The 14,400-nt window shown below is 38.3% G+C and overlaps 1 long non-coding RNA gene across 1 annotated transcript; it reads left to right on the forward strand.

The window, feature by feature from the left end:
* Positions 1-1,674: 1,674 nt before the first annotated feature.
* Positions 1,675-13,746, forward strand: LOC130843923 (uncharacterized). The gene is made up of 3 exons (XR_009051104.1): positions 1,675-2,178; positions 7,500-7,573; positions 13,514-13,746. It is a non-coding gene; the product is annotated as an uncharacterized LOC130843923 (long non-coding RNA).
* The last annotated feature ends 654 nt before the right edge of the window (positions 13,747-14,400 follow it).

Genomic DNA, 14,400 nt, shown 5'->3' on the forward strand with positions numbered 1-14,400 from the left:
ACTATGTCATTGGTACCAAAAAGAAAAGTCTGAAGCAAACTCATTTGTTATGTCATTGGTCACTTAAAATTCTCTCAAAGTTGGAGCTCCTGGAAGACTTCTTGTGTTTCATGTTACCAACAAAAGCAGATTGTTGAATTTGACACAGTTAAATGTTTTCTTTGTTTATGAAATTTTTTCACAAAGGCATGCTTTCAGAAATGTTAAAATATGAATCCTTGGTAAGTTTATTATTATTTTTTTTGCATGGGAACATACTTCTGAATTAACAACTGGGTAAAAATCCTCAATTATATTGTTTAAAGGAATATTACATCTTTGATCTTATACAAAGTTCTAGAATAAGAGGACTTGATTTACTAATTTGGCAAAGTTTGCTAGTAATTCCATCTTTTTATTTTGAATTTGGATATTGTTTTATCTAATTCAGGGAAAACACAGCTTCCTTATTAACTGCTAAGGGGACGGTGGTGATGTGAAAAGTAAGATTCATACAACTTTATGAGTATAAATTTTAACGCTCTCTTGCATTAAAAAACAAAGCAAACCAATAAGCTTATAAAACAAAACTTTCTTAGGTATTGAGATTGTTGCCTCTTTGTCAGAGCTTCTGCAAGAAGCTGGAAGAAATAATGAGTTTTGGATTTTTCTCCTTTGTTTAGGTTACTCATGCAGTCCTGTTTCTAAGTGACTTCTGAGGTTGCAACACTAAAAAAAGAAAAAACATTCAAGAAGTGTTCTTTGCTTTGTATCATTGATTTACTGATCTATTCTGTACCTAGATTCTTAGAGTAGCTTAGCAAGAGTACTTACTTCTATATTATTTATTGTACATCACAAAGTGAATGCCGAATTCTAGACTTAGAATTCTACTGACACATAATTATAAATACTAATCATCAGAAGAAGATGAACCATAATATTTAGGTTTTATGAAAATTGAATGTATTTTAAAAGACAGGGAACTGGATTTCCCTAATTCTTAAACAATTGCTTACTAGTAAATCAGACACCCTTAGAAACTGTATTAACCTAAATGTCCATTGACAGATGAATGGATAAAGAAGATGTGGTATATTTATACAATGGAATATTACTCAGCCATAAAAAGAATGAAATAATGCCATTTGCAGCAACATAGATGGATCTAGAGATTATTATACTAAGTGAAATAAGCCAGAAGAAGACAAATATCACATGATATTGCATATATATGGAATCTAAAAAAAGTGATACAAATGAAATTATATACAAAACACACAGGCATGGAAAACAAACTTGTGGTTACCAAAGGAAAAAGGTGGGAGGGAGGATAAATTAGGGTTTTGGGAATTAACATATTTACACTACTATATATAAAATAGATAATCAACGAGGACCTACTGTAAAGCACAGGGAATCTATATTCAATATTTTGTGAAGAAGGGAAAAGAATCTGAAAAATATATATATGTATAACTGAATCACTTTACTGTATACCTGAAACTAACACAATATTTTAAATCAACATTTCAATAAAAATAAATATAAAAAAGATATGGAGTAGAATTATTTGATAGAGAAGAGGTGTGTTAGTGACGGTGGTGGAGAGTCTGTATTAGAGAAAGAACCATAGGGACAGGCTTCATATTATCAATGAACACTTTAGGTAACTTACTGCTAAGTATTCCAGACTTAACAAATGTTGCTTATAGGTTTCAGGTGAGTAATGTGTGTTCAATTCAATATTCCATACACAAAGGGAAACTGGATGTTCCTAGGTCTCAATTAGCTGGCACACTGGGAGTCAAATTAACATTAATAGCTCTTGAGAGCCTCCCCTGGATACCACCAGGACCTTCTGTGCATGCCCAGTCCCTTCCATCTGGGCTCTGCTGGGCTCAGACGTTCTCCAGGGCTGACGGTCAGAGCTGCTGCAAGGTCTGGGGTAGGCTGTGTGTGGGAGGTCCCTCTGTCTGTGTGTCACACTTCATCACTTCAGCCTGGAGGCAACACAGCTTGGACCTGAGTCTCACATGGTTTTCATCAAAACAGCCCCTTTAGCCTCATCCTGCAGTGTCTCGATAGAAGATAAGACTGAGTTTCCAGCACTGCCTGGGAATACACATCATCCTGCTTCATCTACTGGGCTTCTGGTGTCATCGTGGATGCCTCCGCTCCAAAGTTCTTCTCTTTCAGGTCAGACTCCCAACCAATGCCGGACATGAACTCATGCAAACAAAAAGTTCAAATAAATGAGGTAGCAAGATAGGGAGTCTGTGGCCCCATGAATGTCATATATATATATATCTCAACTTCTTTATCCATTCATTCACTGATGGACACTTAGGTTGTTTTCATACTTTGGCTACTGTGAACAATGATGAAATGAATATGGTGGTGTATCTATCTTTTTGAGTTAGTGTTTTCATTTTCTTTGGAAAAATTCCTGGAAGTGGGATTGCAGGATCACAGGGTAGTTCTATTTATAATTTTTTGAGGAGCCTCCAAATTGTTTACTGTAGTAGCTGAACCAATTTACATTCCCACCAACAGTGCCCAAGGATTTCCTTTTGTCCACATCCTTGCCAACACTTTTTATTTCTTGTTTTTTTTGATGATTCTAACAGGTATGAGGTGATATGTCATTGTGGTTTTGATTTGTATTTCCCTGATGACTAATGATGTTGAACATCTTTTCATGTACCTGTTGGCCATCTATCTGTATGTATTCTTTGGAAAACTGTCTATTCAGACCTTCTGCCCATTTTTAAATTGAATTGTTGGGTTTTTTTCTTCTCTGCTATTGAATTGTATTTGTTCTTTATATATTTTGAATGTATATTTCATTTTAAAAGATCATTTTAGAAGAGGACTTGAGCGTAGAGTGAGTATAGTCTCAAAAAATAAATAGACCCAGAAGCATTATAAAAAAGCTTCTTTTGTGATTTTGTGGTTATGACTGTATTGGACTCTTAAGAAATGTACTATTAATAGATGATGGTTGTAGGTACACAGACCATCGCAGAAAGTGAATAGGAATTTAAAGAAATCTGTGACAGATCAAAATAACAAGCTTGCTATGATGATTTTTGGGGGGTGGTTCAGATATTGAAGAGATGTGCAGTTTTCAGTAGTCAGTGACTTCTGCATGATATTTGCATAGAGAGAACTTTAAAAAGGTTACATTTCTTTTCTACTTTCATATTTACTTTGTGTTAAGGTTATAGGATCTTGTTGGCAACGTTGCTGATGCTATTTTGGTAAACTCCAACTCTGTTCAAATGTAGTAGGATGGAAAATTTGAGCTATAGCAACAATAAATATATTTTATGTTCCTGTAACATTCAATCTGTAGTATGTCTGAGATTCAGTGAAAGTTTTTTTTTGCCTCAAACTCTGAAGGAAGAGAGAAGCTTTTGTTTATAAATTTTAGAGATTTTTGTCTTTGCACTTAACACAAAGTCAAATGTAGATATAATCGCTTTAAGCACTTTTGGCAAAATATCAAATATGCCTGTTTTTTGATACGGGGAAAAAATAAACTTCTCATCAATACAAATCCTCTGCTCTGTGTATGACTTCTGTTGGTCAAACTGTGATCTTGTGGACTTATGGAATACTGATGCTGTACCAGAAGTAAGAGGCAGATATGTAATCTGAGATATCTTCCTATTCCATTTTAGTTATGTCTGATTCTGAGTTGACTTACATAGAATTTCACATAAAAGACCCTGTTTATATTTTCTTTATTCCTCTCTCCTAAAAGTGTAAAATTTTATATGCTTATTTGAGTGAAATGGTCTGAGGGTATTCAAAATCAATCAAACAAAGATTATTTAATTTGTACTTCAGTGTGTTCTATAATGGATTCCTTTACAAAGATATTTGATAACATAACAGCCATCTGTGTATATATTTTTTTAACTCATTGTGCTTGCATGTGTGTACTAGACTATAAGTGCCTTGAAGAGCAGGACTATGTGTTTTTATTCATTTTGTTAACCCTGTAACACCTAGTGGAAGGCTTTCGAGAAATAAACACCAGCTTATAATTGTATAGACTTTATCTTCCTGAAGATATCTGTCTGTGGTGCCTAAAACCATCTAGTGAGGTGGATTGGGCAAGTCTTAGAATCCTCTGTTTCACAGGTGATTAAGTCTCAGAGAGAGTGAGTGATCGGTGATTCCCTCCATGTCCCACGCCATCCATTTTTTGCTCCCCACAGATGGACACTTTGAGTGGAAGGAGCCTTACCAGGAAAGGTAGTGGGGAAGGGTTACTGAAAAATTAATGTTTGAATTCATGTGTCAGGCTAGTGACAGGTGATAAGAAGCCTTCCTACAAAGCCACAGGACTTCCTCCTCACCACTGGCACCTCACTTCCAGGACTAGAGGGAGTATCCAACTACATTTAAGATAGCCGTGAGCAAAATCTCCGCATGACTGGCAATGGAAATGCACTGGATGCCTGGATGGCAGTGGAAATGCATCTCTGCCTGAAAGTGGTCTCCAGTGTGCAGTCATTTTCCCTTAAGTTTCAGGTTCAGCCCTTGAGTTGCTGGACCATTTTTGCCTTACTTTTACTTGGTCTCATTCACTATAGACTGAGCCATATCTCAGATGGACAGGAATTTGTATTGAGAATGAATCAGTCACAATAAGCACGGTTCACGGGGCACATGCCACCTTGGCTCTTTGGGTTACAAACATTTATCTAACAAAACGTCCTTATCTCTCAGAGTCTTAGTGAGGAGGCTTAACATATAGCGAAGTCCTGCACATAATTCTGGGATGGATAGTGTAGCAATTTGGCTTGACCCTTGGTATCGTGCTATGTGCTGATATGTTTCTATCCAATTCAATAAATAATTTATTGCGTACACACTACATGCCAGGTGACTGTGCTGATGCTGGAAATAGTGTGGAAAATGACATATACACAGTTCTTGACTTTATGAAACGTATAACCTAGTAGGGACAGATGAGAAGAAAGGAATGACAGTTGGATTAGTGTGATAAAAGAAGAGTCCCATAAGATAGGAACAGCTTTTTCAGAGGGCTAAGCATGCTGGAACGTTCTGATTATCTCAGATCTTAGATTGCCTTAACTTCTTCATGTCCTAACAGGTATAGACTCTGGTCTTAGTAGAGGTGAAATATTTTGAAAGTTCTATGACCTATTGAGACTGTAGTTTCAACATCTGTGAACACACAGGAATTAAACTGAATGGTTTTAAAAGTCTTCCCAGTGAAACACTGAAGTCTTTCCTCTAAGACTGGGAATAAGACAAGGGTGCCCACTTTCACCACTTCTTTTCAACATAGTTCTAGAAGTCCTGACCAGAATGACTAGGCAAGGAAAAGAAATGTTATCTAAATTGGAAAGAAAAAAGTAAAACTGTCTCTATTTACAGATGATATAATATTATGTACTGAAAATCTTAAAGATTCCACCAAAAAACTCTTAGAACTAATAAATATATTCAGTAAAGTCTCAGGATAAAAAATTAACATACATAAATCAGTTGTGTTTTTATATAGTAACAACAAAAAATATCTGAAGAAGAAATAAAGAAAACTATCCTATTTATAATAGCATCAAAAACAATAGAAATAAATGTATTCAAGGAGGTGAAAAATTTGTACATAGAAAACTACAAGATTTGGATGAAAAAAATTGAAGTCACAAATAAATGGAAAATATCTCTTTTTCATGGATTAGAAGAATTAATATTGTTAAAATGTCCATACTACACAAAGCTATGTATAGATTCAATGCAATTATCAAAATTCCAATAGTTCTTTTCACAGAAATAGGAAAAAAAAATCCTAAAATTCATATGGAGCTACAAAAGACTTTGAATAGCCAAAGCAATTTTGAGAAAAAACAAAGCAGGGGGCATCCCACTTAGTTATTTCAAACTATATTGTAAAGCTATAGTAATCAAAATAGTATGATGCTAATATAAAAATGAACACATAGACTAATGAAATAGAATCAAGAGCCCAGAAAAAAACCTTTGTGTATATGGTCAACTAATATTTGACAAAGGAGCAAAGAATACTCAATGGGGAAAGGCTAATCTCTTAAATAAATGGTGCTGAGAAAACTGGATAATCACAAGCAAAAGAATAAAATTAGACCCATATCTCACACCACTCACAAAAAATAACTAAAAATAACTCAAAATGGATTAAATACTTTAACATAAGACCAAAAACCAAAACACTTAAAATAAAACATAAGGATAAGTCTTCTTGACATTGGCCTTGGCAATGATTTTTTGGAAAAGACATTAAAAGTACAAATAAAGGTAAAATTAAACAAGTGGGGCTACAGCAAATTAAAAAGCTTCTGCACAGTAAAAGAAACAATCAACAAATGAAAATGAAATGATAGAAAATATTTGCAAACCATATATCTGATAAGGAGTTAATATCAAAAATATTTAAGAAACTCATACAACTCAATAGCAAAAAAACCCAAACAATCTAATTAAGAAATGGTCAAAATACCTAAATAGATATTTTCCCATAGAAAACACACAAATGGCCAACAGATACATGAAAAGGTATTCAACATCACTAATCATCAAGAAAATGCAAATCAAAACCCACAATGAGATAACACCTCACACTTGTTAAGATGGCTATTATCAAAAAGACAAGCTATTACAAATGTTGGCAAGGATGTGGAGAAAAGGGAACACGTGCACTATTGGTGGAAACGTAAGCTGGTGCAGCCACTATGGAAAACAGTATGGAGGCTCCTCAAAAAATAAAAAATAGAACTACCCTATGATTTAGCAATTCCACTTCTGGGTATTTACCCAAAGGAAATGAAATCAGGATCTTGAGGAGGTGTCTGCACTCCCATGTTCCTTGCAGTATTATTCACAATAACCAAGATATAGCCAAGGTAGACAACCTAAGTGTCTACCAATGGATGAATGGATAAAGAAGATAGATGTATTATACATACAATATTCCCCAATGGAATATTATTCAACTATGAAAAAGAAGGAAATCCTGCCGTTTGCAGGAACATGGATAAACCTTGAGAACGATGCTAAGTGAAATAAGTCAGACAGAGAAAGACAGACGCTGTAAGGATCTCATTTAAATGTGGAGCCTAAAAAAGTCAAACTCATAGAAACAAAGAGTAGAATGCTGGTGCCAGGGGCTGAGGGTTTGGAGAAATGGGGAGATGTTAGTCAAAGGGTACAAACTTCCAGTTATAAGGTGAATAATTTCTGAGGATCTAATGTATGGCATAGTGATTATAGTTAACAATATTGCATTATATACTTGAAAATTGCTAAGAGAGTAGATCTTAAATGATCTTACCACCTATATGTATGTTTTGCCATATATATGTGTATCAAATCATCACCAGGGCATTTTGAAATTACACAATGTTACAGGTCAAATGCATCTCAATAAAATTAGAAAAAAAATAACAAGACTTTTCACTCTGAAAGTATTCTTTTTTTTTTTTTTTGTATTATTGCAATAGCTAACATTGATCAAAGGTTGAACATGTGCCAGCTACTGGATGGGAGGCTCTTACAGTCATCGTTTCATTTAATAGTAAGTAGTTCTTGTGGATCTGCTGTGTAAATTTGTCTATAAGTAACACCAAGAGCAGCGTGGTGGGTGTTAGATAACCATCCGGGGAGCAGATGGTCTTGCCCACCTGCTGGATTTAGATATTTAATATCCTTTGGGGAGGGATTTGCATCACCTATACCTATAAGCATCTATGTTCAATTTATATAATATTAGTATGTAAACATTTGTTCATGTGAAAGCCAATCCATTTGGTGCCTCATATAATTAAAAAAAAAAAAAAAACCTCTCAAGATAAAAAAGCAGTTTTCAGAGTAAAACAGTGTCCTTTCATCTGTTACAGGTATTTATTTAAAAGGGGAATTACATTTAAAATGCTTCGAAGCCACCCATCTCCATCAAGTATCTTCTTTTGAGAAGTTAGGTCTTTTTGGAATTACTTTGTGCTGCTTTCAGATATTCTTGGATTTAACTGCTGCCTGACTTATTAGTCAGACTTGATTTTCAGCTACCTGCCAGGGATTAGTGCACATTCCTTTCTATAATGTGAGAGCAAGAAAATGAACAATGTACTTGCAATAGACTGAAAGCACATGCTAGGAGAAAGAGGTGGGGTGTTTAATGTCCCACTAATCTGGCAAGTTAGTTAAGTCACCATGATGATGAAAATGATGCTATGATGATGGAGGTGATGATGGTGCTGGTGGTATTAGTGACAAATGCATATTGGGTGTCTCAGAAGGTTGGAAGATCGGTCTGCATAACTATTTTATTTAATCCTCACAACAACCAAGTGAATTCAGTGTTCATATATCCATTTATAGAGAACGAAACTGCACATCGGCCTCCATGGCCCCCTGCTCTCAATCACACCATCAGGAACTAGACAAGCTGGGATTTGAACCCAGGTCAATCTAATTTCAGATCTTAGGCTTTTCGCTTCTACATGGCACTAATTTAATACGTTGGTGCCAAGATTCCTTTCTAAGCGACAAGGTAAGTCAGCTCTACTATCTTTGGTTTTCTTATGATTTAAATGGAGCTATCATTATTTGAATATCATCAATAAATAAATTGGAAATTCTCCTAAAGTGTCATACAGTTGGAAAAAGTAACGTTACATAAGTGTCACAAATGTGCAGCAGGTTGAGTCAGTCTGTGTGTGGGAGGACAGCATGACACAGAGGAAAAAAAATGTGTGCGGGGTGGCCTGGCTGGGACCTGGCCCCATACTGCCAGCTGTGTGATCTGGTGTGATCTTATCCTCCTTCAGCCTGTTTCCTATCCCCTAGAGGTGGGGATAAAAATATCCATCTTGAAGGAATGCTGAAACAGTTGAAGATCAAAAATTACGAATCTGTACAGTGCCTGTCAAGGAAAGTGCAACATTGCCACACTCAAAAATGGTACTAAGGTTCTATGGTGGTAATGACCATTTCACTTTCCTGCTTACAAACCAGTAGTTTCAATCAAACTTTGGGGATAAAATTCTAACTCCTCAACTCAGCCAGAAGCAGCCCTTGCCAGATCTGATCCCTGCCCATGTTGTCAGTTCTATTTTTAGCCATTCTCCCTCTCACTGGGTTTTTGATTGTTTGGATAGTTTAAACATTACCTTTCCACCCCAGGACCTTTGAACATGCTGTGTCCATGGCTTTTTATTAACTCACTACTCGCTCTTATCTCTGAGGTCTCAGCTTAAATGTCACTTCCCAAGGGAGTCTTCCCTGAACTCCAGGAAACATCAGGCCCCCTCTTATATATTCCCAGAGTCCTTCTTATTTGGGATACTCCTCATAGTGGTAAAGTACTTAACTCATCATTACTTGTTTAATGTCTGTCTCTTCATTAGGATGTAACCTCCAGGGGGCCATGTCCATGCTCTAGCTCCAGTTCCTGGCACAGGGCTCCATTTGTAGCTGGTGTTTGATGAGTGTTTATGGAGTGAATGAATAAAAAAACCCATGAGTTGATGAATAAAGGATTGCCTTATTTAAAAGATTCCCTCTTATCATTTCCTGACCTGTTTTGCTTAAAAGAAGACCCTGGGCTGTGAGCCATGGAGACTTTGACCAAAGTCACAGATTTTTACCCAAAGTTGTGTCCTTTTCACCCCCGATGAGAACAAGACTTCCTGAGGGGCCATCTGTTACCTGTGGCATGGCAGGCAGCCTTGTGTACCAAATGAGCTGCATCCACTCTGACCAGAGTGATACACTGGATGATAAAAAGATACCACCTCCCTGAAGCAGATGCTTCATTTTATGATGGAAGCAGAGACGCTGAAGCCTGCAGGTGCGGGCTGGGCTGACACGAGCTCTGTGGAGGATTATTAGAGCCTCCTTAGAGACGCGGATTTACTCTGTGCTTAATCAGCCACAGGCAGAAGAAATGGCTTCATTTCGGCTCGATGAGAGCCAGATCACAAAAGGAAGATGGATGGCCAATACGGTTCATCACTACAAGCATACTTTCTTAATTTGAAGGAACAGCCTGGCATCCGTGCTAATCAAGGAGGAAAAGTACAATATGGCTATCATGGAGGGCCAGCCAGTTTAACTCTCAGCGCACCCCTTTAAAAAAAGCTCTCAATTAAGCTCTCTCAATTAAGTTGTTTCCTTAATTAATATTTTAAGGAAAGTGAGAACCATAAAACACATGACTCAGTCACTTCAGAAGTTCCCCACTTTGGAATTCAAGATGTCTAAGGAAGGACTTTTTATACCCGAAATGTCTAACCTCTACCTATAAAGAAGTATTGCAACCAATGAATGAAGTGCTCTAGGAAGGACAATCCACTTGCCGGCTACTTTACATACCTCGTCATGTTTGCAGTTGACTGGGAAATAGCTACAAACAGAGACGATATCCTATCTATTGCGTGTTTACCTGCTGGTCGCTTGGTGGCTCTTGTCTGCTAATCTTTGGTCCACCCGAGCTCACCATGGGGAGGCCTGTGAAATGAGATTCAGCTCAGCTCAGCCACAGTTTGCTTCTCGGTTGCCTAAAAATGCCAGAAAAGGGATTTGAAGTCTGTGTGGGAGCAGTAACACAGATCTGAACTCAGCATCCTTGCCAAACCCCTCTTATTTGAAGTCAGAGCAGATAATGAGCAGTTTGGGTACTTACAAACAAGTGGTTGTTTTAGAATCATTTGGTGTGTGTCACATCCGTGTTTTCCTGAGATCCCTGGAGCCTTAGCACAAAGAGCTTTTACAGCCTTCCCCACCCCAATGACTATTTTCCAGATGTTCTGAAACAACATCAAGTGACCCAGTTTACCCCTGAGAGGTTTATAAAGGTGCATTTACGGAGAGACTGGCTGAGGGAGGCTGAGATATTCGCTCAGCAGCTTAGTCCTAGATAATCTCCGGTGAATGTGGTATCGAATCGTACTTTACCTAGGGCGCACTGAAGATGGTTTTTAGAAAACAGTATGCTAAACACTCCTAAAGTGAAGAAGAAACTTAAGAAGCTTAACAATGGATGTAGACATATTATCATTAGCTATCGGGGTAATAGTATCCAGTCATTCCCCACCTACAGGCGCAGATTTAGGCTTAAGCAGATGAAGACAACACGGGAGAAGTGTGTGGTCTTAGAGTGTTTAAATATCAGCCAGTCAAGGGGAAGGACTTTGCTAACATAAAACCTGAACACGTGTCTTTTGTTTTTTGTGCTGAGTATGATGAATTACAGAATCACAATTGAAGAAATGAAAATAGCATACCGAGGCAGGGAGGGAAAAATTAAGAGTTTGGGATTAAGAGACACCACTATATGTAAAACAGATAAATGACAAGGACCTTCTCTAGCGCACACAAAGCTATAGTCAATATCTTATAATAACCTACAATGGAAAAGCATCTGAAAAAAGTATATATATACACTTTGCTGTACACCTGAAACTAACACAAAGTTGTAAATCAACTATACTTCAATAAAAAAAAAAATAGCATACCAAAAGGCATGCTGAGGCTTTGTACGGACCTTGATGGGAAAGCAATAACACTGAAACAAGAGAAGCCATCATTTGCAGGTAGGAAACTGTTTCGTCCTCTGCACGTGGGCAGCACATGCCATAGCAGTCCCCGGAATCAGAATCCAGCTCTTTGTCCACACAATGGAGGCGAGCCACTTACAAAAACAAAAGAAAACCCACCAGTTTCCTCCTAACATGAACCTCAAACAATATGTCAAAATCTGGTGTGAAGGTGGGATAATTCTTGCACAGTACATCTGCTACACATGTAGACGACATTCAGTGGAATTGGTCCCCCCAACCCCCCAAAGTAAGCAACATGCCAAAGCCTTGATGTGAAAAGTACTTAATGTTCTACAGTATGTCAATCAATCACCCAGCAGCTGCCAGTGCAAAATGAACAAACTTCCTGGCATGACTTCCACGATCACTGGCACTGAACACAGGGTAGTCATCCTGTGGAGGTCCTTTATCCAAGAAAGGGAAAGGGAGCACATGTGAGGGACTCCTAGTCTCTGCAGATCTCAGAATGCCTGCTGGTGGCCCTGATGTTTAGCAACCATTTACATGGGAGACTGTTAGGCTGCAACACATCACCAACTCATGAATGACAGTCCTTTCCCAGAGTTCAGGAATAGATGCCCCTCATCTGTTAGAAGGCTGGGAATCTTGGCCAGCGCTGACATGTTTGTCTGACTCCATCTCTGGTAAAGAAGTAGAACTCCACCTATTATGAAGACATGGTTGCCCACTTGAGGTGAGCTGGCTACTTGTCACTTTGCATACATGTGGTCTGGAACATTAAAGACTGATCCTTTTGAGTCAATTGTCACTGCTGGTGCTTTTTTGATTCCTGCAACTGATCTGCTCATAGTGAGAAACATGACTTACATTACCTTTATCTTAACATCCTGAACCATCAGTGTTGTTATTGATCATCAAATTAGCCACTTCCTGTCATTTCAAATCCACTGACAGTTTTGGGTGGTTTGAGCTGAGTGGGTTGGACAAGGGGAAATAGGCGATTTCCTTTGCCTCTCTTAGAGTTAATCTCTCATCCACATACTGCTAAAGCATCTCTTTCAACAGAGGTCTTTATTCCTAGTTTAGCAGCATAACTGTAAGGAACAACTTTCTTCTTTGCAATGCTGCAACTCAAAGTCCAAATGATAGATGTTTTCCTGATCCTGAAGAAGACACTTAAGCACTTATATTTCTTTCAACAATTTATTCCAGTTTGAACAAGACAGTCGATTTCTCATGTAAGCATGGAGCAAGCAGGTTATGTGTGTGCAAACAAAAAATGTCTGGCATTCATTCAAGTGTTGGATGAGAAGAAGGACTTAGAATGTTGCTAACCAGAAATAGTGTTTTTTGAGTGTCTACCATTCAATATTTGGGGGCCTCTCTCCTGTCTGCATGTATTTCCTCTGTTCTTAAATGACCTGTTTAGGTCTGCTGAGAGAACAAACTTTCTTATGGTGGACAAGTTTCTCTTTCCTCTAAGTAGAAACATTTATTTCAGCTAACACCTTTTGTTAGGTGTGCTGCAACTTCACTGTTAAAAAATATCACTTCTGTTGCAATTATTGCCACAAGGAAACATTTGTAAATATCTTCGAAAAGGAATCCTCCTTTTTCACCCCAACAAAAATATAGCTGTTAGTATATTTCTTTCTAAAGTCCTTTTTCCTTCATAAAAATCATCCGTTTCCTTTCTTCATGATCTGCTGGAAGAGGTACATATGCCCACATTCTCTACCCAAGGGTGAAGAATTATATGTTTTGCCATATGTACTTGGCCCACAGAGGCTCAAAGGGACTATAACAGCTCTGATCATAGTAGTGATTTTAGTAATCTTGTGAAAGATTTTCCAACTGCAGGTCTTTGGGGAACTGAGACAGGCTTCTTCCATGGGTGCCTCTCAAGGGATCAGTTAGGATCAGAAATGATTGATGCTTCTCTCCTATATTCATAGTGTGTAATGAGAGTTCAAGTATCCAGGATTCTCACCCACGTGAAACCTTCCTTGAAGGCTGAGCCATCCTATGTCTAAAGAGGAATCACTGCCACTCAGAAAAACTTCCATCAACTTCCTTCTGCGCTGCGTGAAACTGACTCATCTGAGTAAAGTGTTATGAGAAAATTCACGCCCCATCACAGAGAAACAGCTGTGTGTTGCCACAGTCACTAACTTTTGAAAGATGCTCAAAGAAGGTATTTGTTTCGAGTCAGTCATTTCATCTAGAGCTTCCCCTTCAGGTTTTCATATCATGATGTCTCCTTGTGGTCCTGTAAGTGTTACCTTGTTTCTCTGATAGGAGTAGAGGGAAACCAGGACCAGTAATTTATGGCTCCTATTAAGAGGGTTGGTAGATGCGCAGACAATATGTCAATAATTATTTCTGGTGGGGCCCGAAGAGCAGAGGAAATGCCTCTGTAGAATGGCTTATTTTAACAGAAGACAGATATGCCTGACCTGGGTTTTATGACAGATGTCAAATATATCGAAGTATGTGGTGAAGCAGATCACCTTATTGGCAAAGAAATGGAAGACCACCAAGAAGATGGATGGGAAGCTTTCCTCGAGGGCTTTCCTGTCTCTGTGCAGGTACAGCAGTGAACCTGATGGAGGGCCAGTGGGCAGGGGAGAGTGGAAACTTCGGTGAGCCGTCTGAATTTCTGCCTTGTCCACGAGGCTTGGCAACGGACATCTTCAAGCCATGGAGCATTGATAGGAGAGTGCAGGGAGGGTCGGAGGAGCAGGGTGAGGGACTAGGGAGATGGGAGATGGCCACCCTGAGAGGGAGCGCCTCTTAACATGTGGCATCCTAGGCACCTCCTGGACCTGCTCAAGAAATGTTG

The sequence above is a fragment of the Hippopotamus amphibius genome, chromosome 2, assembly GCF_030028045.1.
Source record: "Hippopotamus amphibius kiboko isolate mHipAmp2 chromosome 2, mHipAmp2.hap2, whole genome shotgun sequence".
NCBI classification, from domain to species: domain Eukaryota; kingdom Metazoa; phylum Chordata; class Mammalia; order Artiodactyla; family Hippopotamidae; genus Hippopotamus; species Hippopotamus amphibius.